The sequence below is a fragment of the Canis aureus genome, chromosome 18 (genome assembly GCF_053574225.1).
Source record: "Canis aureus isolate CA01 chromosome 18, VMU_Caureus_v.1.0, whole genome shotgun sequence".
Taxonomy (NCBI): Eukaryota; Metazoa; Chordata; class Mammalia; order Carnivora; family Canidae; genus Canis; species Canis aureus.
Window position 1 is genome coordinate 25,981,312 of NC_135628.1, and position 9,188 is coordinate 25,990,499.

The following is a 9,188-nucleotide window of genomic DNA, read 5'->3' on the forward strand; positions in this document are numbered from 1 at the left end:
CACTTTATAGACGTTAGTTTCTGATGGAAGCAGAATACTTGCCTATCAAAATTCTTTCTTTTTAAACTCTCAATGCCCATATCTCTTGCTCTCTGTCTCTTATGTGAAAATATCAATTTTAATTGTTTCTTCCTTCCTTCATATTTCCACATATTCCCACAGTTCATTACTTACATCTCTTTTTAACACTTAATTGGGTTTTTCCCTTTGTATTTTATCTGGCTATGGACTATGTGTTCCTTCTCTCCCTAATCCTCTCAAATAAGTTCCTTGAATTTTCTTTATCTCCCTCCTCATGCCCTACTTTACACCCTACCATACACAAAGAACTCAATAAACATTGATATGATCTTAAGTGATGTCATAACAAGATAGTCTCAGACTGTGATTAATTTAAAATTTATTCACAAAGTTCATTTTGGCCTCTAATTTGCCTCATCAGCCTCATTCTCTGGCTGATATGAAAACTGGCTTAAGTTCTTTGAATAGTATCATACAATTGAGGAAGCCAGAAGTTCACTGTCTGAATATGTTCCAGGTAACTGAGAAGTGCTTAGATTTGCTATCCTTAAGTTCTGGGCTCACCTTTGCCTTACTGTGTCTTTCTCACTGATATATACCTCTGTTCAATTAGACAGTGAAAGGATTTTGGTGGGGCTTTTGATAGGAAGGAAAGACAACCACCTCTCCTGCTTCTCCCATGCGGAGGAGAAGGACTTTCTATTAGTGTGGTAAGGATATAAAAAAGTAGCCTCTTCCTCCTTGACTTAATATTTCATCTCCTTTCCAACATTAAGTTTTAACTACGGCCTTTCTGTGTGACCTGGGATCATGTTAGTGGCCTGGCCAATCGCAATGGTCTCATCCCTCCCCAGTGCTGCAGGTAAGACTGATGCCCCTACTACAGTCTCTTCTTTCACGCTGGACACTTTGAAGCCTCGTTGGCCTCATCAGTTCAACATAGCCTACCATGTCCTACTGACCTCGGAATCATGCCGAAACCCTTTCCTGTCACTTGCCCTCCCCATCTAATCTCCTACTCCCTATTTCTGACCTAAGCTAGCATTCACTGGTCCCTACTTAACTCTCACATACCAGTCTTGGGACCTTTACCTTAATCATTTCTGTGGGCCTTAAAATTCAGGTTTTGACTAGTTCTTTCCAGTATTCTAAATTGCAGTTTCTCGGGGCATACTTGGCTTACTTTTTTTTTTGTCTCCTAACATCCTTGTAGATTCAAATGGGAATTTTCACTGTATCTCAAGCCCTGGGTATCTCCATAGTAACCATGGATCTGGCTTGTTCTGGCTAGGCCAACTTATCATTCCTTTCACCAGACCATACAAGAGAATAAAGGTTGAGGTGGGTGGGTTCAGTCACATTCTTTGACCTCTCTACAACATAAACGCTAGCTTTCACTCCATTTCAACAGCTCACTCATGAAACCATTATTCATTAAGCTTCTCCTAACCATATTTAATCTTGAGTTCTGTGTCTTAGAAAGGTTATCCAGATGGCCAAAATCATAAGAAAATGACCCCAACAGTAAAGATGCAATCAAAACCTCTAAAAATCCTCCTCGGGATCCCTGGGTGGCGCAGCGGTTTGGCGCCTGCCTTTAGTCCAGGGCGCGATCCAGGAGACCCGGGATCAAATCCCACATCGGGCCCCCGGTGCATGGAGCCTGCTTCTCCCTCTGTCTGTGTCTCTGCCTCTCTCTCTCTCTCTCTGTGACTATCATAAATAAATAAAAATTAAAAAAAAATGAAAAATAAAAATCCTCCTCTACATAAAAGCAATGAGAATTCTGGCAAATAATTGTCAAAATAAGCTTTTTCACAACTTGAAATAAACCAAAGTCTTAATTTCAGTCAGGAAACATTTGTTAAGGAAAAAAAAAAGGTGAAATTTTGGTAAGAGCAAGTTGTTTTGTGGCATTTGGACTTGTGCTATTTTCAATTCCCCCTCCTCAGCTCTGTAGTAGCTTTGAAAACTATCAAATGAGATCACAGTGGACACCAGCAGCCTAGCAGCTGGGGAGAGAGTGGGGAGGGTGTAGAATGGGGTTGGAGTTCCTCCAAATCCATTAATAGAGAATCACCGTTATTTGACCTACCTGGCAGTTCCGCTTGCAGGGCTTGTCTTTATTTGAACTGACTCAGAGCTCATCTGGTACAAACAGATTTTCCTCTGGAGGCATTTGTTGAAAGCAACAAATGGTGATGGTTTAATATCAAAGCTGCCTTAGGTAGCAATAACAGTTGGGGCCAAAAAGAAGCTAGCCAAAAAACTTAAAAAGAAAATCTGGAAAATTTGATGAACATAAGATCTGAAAAAGATGTCACATATATATCTGGGAATCCAAAAATGATGCATATGCATAGGACTGTGAGCATGCCCAGAACTTTGTCCATGCTCGGAAAAAAACTTGAGAAGACCCTACATTCTCATTTGGAGGTGCTGCACAAGTAGGAGGTGAAAGCTAAGGCAGAGTTCTAAACTGCCTGCCTAAATATTTAAGGTGCACCCCAACACTAACATAGATCCTCATGGCCAAAGCTGAGACACTTACTGGTTCTAAGCATTTAAGGAAATCTCTGTCTATTAGCTGACCTCTAAGCTAACCAAGCAGACTTCATAGCCTCACATAACAAAGAAGTATAGTCTTCACCACATTAGTTCAGAGAGTTATAAAAATATTTAGCAATAGCAACAATAATAAACAGTAACAACAATAAACCCAAAGGAGATTGAAATACCTAATTTTCAGAGTTGTCACATTATATTACTTAATATGTCCAATTTTTGAATAAAACATGATGAGACATGTAAAAAAACACCAAAAAATGGCTCATCCAATAGAGACTATCCCTGAGGAAACCTAAACTTTGGACTTACTAGATAAAAGACCTTAAATTTACTGTTTCTTAATTATGTTCAATGAACTAAAGGAAACATACTTAAAAAACTAAAGGAAGATATGAGAATGATGCTTCATTAAATACAGAATATTAATAAAAAATAGAAATTATGAAATAGAGACACGTTAAAATTCTGGAGCTGAAAGTACAATAAGTATAATGGAATTGTACTAGAGGAATTTCATAGCATATTTGAGCAGGCAAGAGAAAGAATGAACAAACTTGAAGATGGGTCAATTTAGATAATCCCATTTGAGAAATGGAAAGAAAAAAGAATGAGGAAAAATAAACAGTGCCTCACAGACCTGTAGGACATCACCAAGTGTGTCATCTATGCATAACAAAAGTCCTAGGGAAGGAGAAAAAGAAAGGAGCAGAAAGAATATTTTAAAAAAGAATTGTCCAAACTTCTAAAATTTGATGAAAAAATTAATCAACACATTTATAAAGTTCAATCAACTCCAAGTATGGTAGACTCAAAAAAGATCCTCACCTAGACACAGCATAATCAAACTGTACAAAAACCAAAGGAGAAAAAGAATCTTGAAAGCAACAAGGGAAGTGACTCACCTCAATAATTCTCAATGGAGGGATCCCTGGGTGGCTCAGTGGTTTAGCGCCTGTCTTCAGCTTGGGTTGTGATTCTGGAGTCCCAGGATGAGTCCCACATTGGGCTCCCTGCATGGAGCTTGCTTCTCCCTCTGCCTGTGTCTCTGCCTCTCTCTCTCTCTCTGTGTGTCTCTCATGAGTGGATAAATAAAATCTTTAAAATAATAATAATAATAATTCTCAATGGAGTGGAAGACTTAATGCTTGTTAGATAGCAAACTTTCTCAAATTGATCTATATGTTGACTTAGTGGCACCAGTAGTTACTGTGGGCACCTGACTCTGGATTCCTCTAACCTGGCTGCCCTTTGCCTACTGTCCTCTTGACCACTTATTTAATCAACTCTCTTCTCAAGCTATTTCAGTTCTATACCTCAGTTTCCTATTTCTATCTAGACTTCTTGGCTTTAAGCCCTTGATCCCTTCAAACATGACTCGAACAATTTGCCCTGAATTTTCCCCAGCTTCGTGACTGTGGCATGAGGGCAGCTATACTTCTTATAAGTCACCCAGTTGCTTCCAATGTACAAACATCTCTCTCTCTCATAAATCAATAAAATCTTAAAAAAAAAAAACTAAAGCATACCTCAGTTTGCGGCTCTATCATCTAACAGCTATATTACTTGCATCACTAACTTCACATCTGTAAGACTCTTTAGAATGGGCATGATTATATTATCACCAAGTAGTGTTCAGAAGAATAAATAAAATCAGGCATTTAAAAGGTCTCTCATAGTAAATGACAGTTGTGAGTACTGCTGTAACCTTCACCCTCCTGATCCCACTAGAACTGAGTTTAAGGGCAGCCCTGGTGGCCCAGTAGTTTAGCGCCACCTTCAGCCCAGGGAGTGATCCTGGAGACCCCCATCAGGCTCACTGCATGGAGCCTGCTTCTCCCTCTGCCTGTGTCTCTGCCTCTCTCTGTCTCTGTGTCTCTCATGAATAAATAAATAAAATCTTTAAAAAAAGGAAAAAAGAACTGAGTTTGAGCCATTATTCTTTCTTCCTTGGACAAGAGTGGTATGTCTCCTCCTGCTCTTCTTTCTAAAACACAGATCCAATCACGTCACATACCACTTAGACTCCAGGAGCCCTGCCATTCTCCTCAAATCTCAGAACCAAGTGTGAAGAACCTGTGATGGCATGGCGGGTGGGTTGGGAAGAAGGGTTTGCGTTCTCATAGGCTTTGACAGCACCCATCTTTCTTTGATAGAGACAGTTTTCTCACCTTTAGGTAAAATGCCATGTGATGCTCACCTTCCATTGAGATCGCTGCCCCAGCCCTTGTACATACAAATTCGGGGACTATTATTGTCAACTGAGAAGGTTCTCCTGTCACCCTACTCTCTCATCCTCTACTCAAGGCCCTTCCTTACTCACAGAATTTCAGAAGCAGCCCTATAGGAAAAGTCTTGGGGCCAGAAGAGGTCAAAACTTTGTTAGCGCAAGCTGCTCACACTCAAGAAAGCATGGAAGCATGGTAACCCCGGATAAATTTTTTTTTATTACTATTCATACACATCTCTAATAACAGCTGCCTCCACGGTTGGTGTGACAGGCAGAAGCAGGGCAAATGTCAAACTACCAATGATAGTGACAATTCAGTGGGTCCTCCATTCACTAAGTACTTAAAATTCTTTTGCATAATTACGCGCATCTCTCTTTAAAAATGTGTACATATTAGTTTTAGCACAACTAATGATAGCTTTTCTGACAGAGTATGTCTTTAGTTTTTCTCAATAAATTGCAATTTTTTTATTTTTTTATTATGGGTTTTGGAATGAAGATTGATTTTTGAACCATTTGGGGGGGATAATAGCTGACTTTTGTGCTACTGTGCCATTGCACAGCTCACATTTCAATAATTAAATATAAACACGCTCCCTCAAAGAAGAGAGTCACTTAAAATATGGCAGCGCTTCATTAATAATCGATTTACAGAATCTCTCGTTATGGAAACGACAGCCTCTTGAAGCTGTCATGACACTGTCAGTCTTGCCAGAGCAGGTAAGAATTACTTCTTGAGCTCCAAACAGTCACAAATAGCAATGGTTTCCTTGGAGACTCAGCAGCAAAGCTTAGAGCCACTGGACCTATAGGACTGGGGTTTCCAAATTAGAAGGAAGTTTCCCTCCAGACTTCTCAAATGGAGGAGCTTCTGACCCAGTGTTAGGGAGGAATCTAGAAATGTTTGCTAGGGAGGAGGGAGGAAATAGGAGACATGGGATGTGCAGGCTTCTGAGTTGGGTCACGGTCAGAGCCCACAGCCATAGGCAGCCTAGTTTGCAATGCTAAGGAGGCTGAGAGCAGCAGGATGGGCTCTCTCTGTTGGTAATGAGTCACCCCATATGAAAAGCCTCCTGTCTGTGTTTTTCAGCTGATCACCAAGTCACAAGGCAGAAGGATATGCTGTGAAGAAAGGAGACAAAGACAATGCAAGTCATATATTTTTTTTAAAGGGGCATATAACGACTCTAATCCTTCATTATCCTTTCCATGTTAATTTATTTGTGGAAACCAAAAAGTTGGTGCTCTGCAGATAATTTTAAAATTCTGGATGCTCTTCTTGGGATGCTATGGCTGCCCATTTTTCTCCCTTCTCTCATACTCTTTTTGGCATTCTTTCTGGGGGAAATCCTATAGATTTATAGGGGAGATTTGAAGGAGGCTTTGGTGCAAAATGCTTATCTCATATCTCCCTGTGCTCCTTCCCCTGGCACATACCTCTTGCCTGGAGGAGGAAGCCAGGGTCCCAGGGTGGGAAGTGGATACAGAATTCAGATCAGATGCAGAGTGAAGGGGCAAGAGCCACCTATGACTTGTAAACACAAAGTAACTGCAAATAATAATGTGCCAGTATGAAAAGAGGGGATAACTTCAAAAAGCAGTGGACCCACTTTAGCAGGTCCTTTAGAAAAATCCATTTGTCCAAAAGGTATATAGCAGCTACTGGATCACCAGCCTGCATTTTCCACTAAATGTACCTTTCAGAATCATCTATTTATAACTCTAAGTACTGAGTAACAAAACATGAGAAATATGGACTCTTAATACCCTGCATTTATATAAACTACAGTTGATGTAATATATTGCATCTGGAAATTATTACCAGGCACAATTCCTTACCATGAGGATTTATCTTCATTCACTACCCATGAAAGCTTATTTTGTGTAGTAAATGAGGCATACTATGTGCATGATTTTCTTTAGATCATACTCATTTCTTTATGAAAGATGATTCAATTATACTTGATGATATCCACTCGAACAAATAAAAGCAGCTCACCATTACAAGTCCCTGTCTCCACAATTTCTATTTGTTGGTGTTTATTCCATGCTCTTTGAGGGGCACAGTAGTTCAGTCATGAGCCTTGGAACTAGACAGACATCAAGTTCAAGTGATGGCTTCAGCTATGTCGTTAGGGGCAAGCGTCTAAGGCTCAGTTTTCTCATTTGAAAATAAGGCTACTTGTCCCTGCTCCAAAAGACTGTTACAGGAATTGAATGAAATAATATCAGTGAACACAGACCTGAACATTACACGTAGTACATAAGGAGAACCATTTGATTTTACTGACGGTGTTTTATATTTGTGACTTATACTTAATATTTATTCTACTCAGGCAATAGTTTTTTTATAGTTTTTAAACTTTCTATGGATAATATACTTAATTTACATTGTATTTATTCTTTAAGTTGAATTTTTATTAAATTATGCTATTTTAATCCAGTCAAATCTTTTAAACTGTATACATTTCTTCCAAATGTCTCAAAAATATCGACATATTCTAAGGTCTAGTTTGCCCTAAGTATGCCTATGTAGTTTATTGAATGCCAGATAGACTAAATCACCTTGGTGGTTTATTCTTTCAAATACCTTTTTTTTGTGTGTATATATATATATTTATGTTTGTATGTATATATAATGTGTATGAATATACACATGTGTAATATGTGTATGAATATATATATGTATGTGTGTGTATATATATATATAATATATATATATATATATACACAAATATTTGTTATGTTCCAGGAGTGAAATACTAGACCTCTATGCTAGGTCTCCTCAACTTTTGCAACTGTACTTATTGTCATACCATGATTATCATCATCATTACAGAATTATACGAAAGTGCAATTTCAACTATGTATCAGGGGTACTTGTGTGGCTCAGTCAGTTAAGCGGCTGCTTTTGGCTTGGGTCATGGTCCTGGAGTCCTAGGATTGAACCCTGTGGTGGGCTCCCTGCCCAGGGGCGAGTCTGCTTCTCCTTCTCTTTCTGCACTTCCCCCCCTACTTGTGCTTTCTCTCTCAAATGAATAAGTAAAATCTTAAAAAAAAACCCACTATGTATCAATTTTTTCCCCTAAGATTTTATATTAAACTGAGTCCAAGGCAGATTTGATTCATGACACTCCATTTTGTCTGCACTACTACAGTAACCTGGAGTATCTTAATTTTCCAAACATGTATTTTGCCTTTAAGTATGTATCTGTGTATATTTATTTCTGAGATGGCTCTGAGCCACGTCTTTTCAAGACTTTCATGGTTTCTTGGGTAATAAACACTTGCTTTTCAAAGATGCTGACATTCTGTTGTCTAAACGTTCATATAGTCTAGCATTTTCTAGAAAGTGAGGAATAACTCTTCTTTGGTAATATGCTTTATTATTATTTATAACTTATTCATCACTCTATATAGTTGGTAAATGTTTCTATACGTTGTTCTTGGCATTGTGGTATTTTTCTTGGAAGTTTGAAATACTGGCCAGGTAGTCAAAACCCTCTAAAAATAAAGTTCTCAGCCCACCTGTTTGAAGAGTGGATCCTGGACTACCTAGGTGTAGTGGCACCTAGGTCAGTGCCAGAACCAAAAAGGTTGGTTTTTATCAGCGGTGCTAAATAAGACCTCATGTTTATTATCAATAGTCTTTCACTTATGATCATCCCAAAGAGGAGCTGAATCCAACGCTTATGACTGATCAATCAGTCTACCAAGGCTACATTTTTGGGAAGTTTTTCTTCCTCTAACTATATAAATATCAACAGGAGACTTCAAACTTTTGACTTCAGAACTACAGAGTTAAAGAATTTTAGATCTGCAAAGGACTTACATTTCTAGAGCCTCTCATCATATTATGGATAAAAGACTAAGTTCCATCAAAGCTAAATAACTCACCTGAGTTTAGGTGAAAAAGCAGAAACAAGGATTTGGGGATTTCTACTCATTGATCTAGAATTCCTTTTAACCTTGAAATCCTAAAATCCAAAGGGCACAAAGTGAGAGATGATGTGAAGACACTACACCCAAGACATATTAAATTTCTGTATACATGAGATGACATTTAACAATATTTTGAATAATATGGAAAAAAGAAAGTTCCAGACTAAATATTTTTGATGAAAATCTTAGTTAAAAAATTGACTTTTTAATCTGCCAGGATTCTACATCCACTCGTCTTTTCTTGCTCTTTAACTTTCTTGACTTCTCTGGAGAGAATATGCCTTAAAAAAAAAAATGCTATTTATTTATTTATTTATTTATTTATTTATTTATTTATTTATTTATTTATTTATTTTAGTGACAGAGGGCATATGATCAGTGGGAGGAGCAAAGGGAGAGGGAGGGGGAAAGAATCCAGAGCAGACTCAGT

General features: G+C 38.3%; 1 long non-coding RNA gene across 1 annotated transcript; it reads right to left on the reverse strand.

Annotated features, from left to right (window-relative positions):
• Window positions 1–3,862: 3,862 nt before the first annotated feature.
• On the reverse strand, window positions 3,863–8,795 carry LOC144288310 (uncharacterized). The gene is made up of 3 exons (XR_013356268.1): window positions 8,714–8,795; window positions 6,816–7,017; window positions 3,863–5,938 (listed from the first exon to the last, which is right to left on the reverse strand). It is a non-coding gene; the product is annotated as an uncharacterized LOC144288310 (long non-coding RNA).
• Window positions 8,796–9,188: the final 393 nt, after the last annotated feature.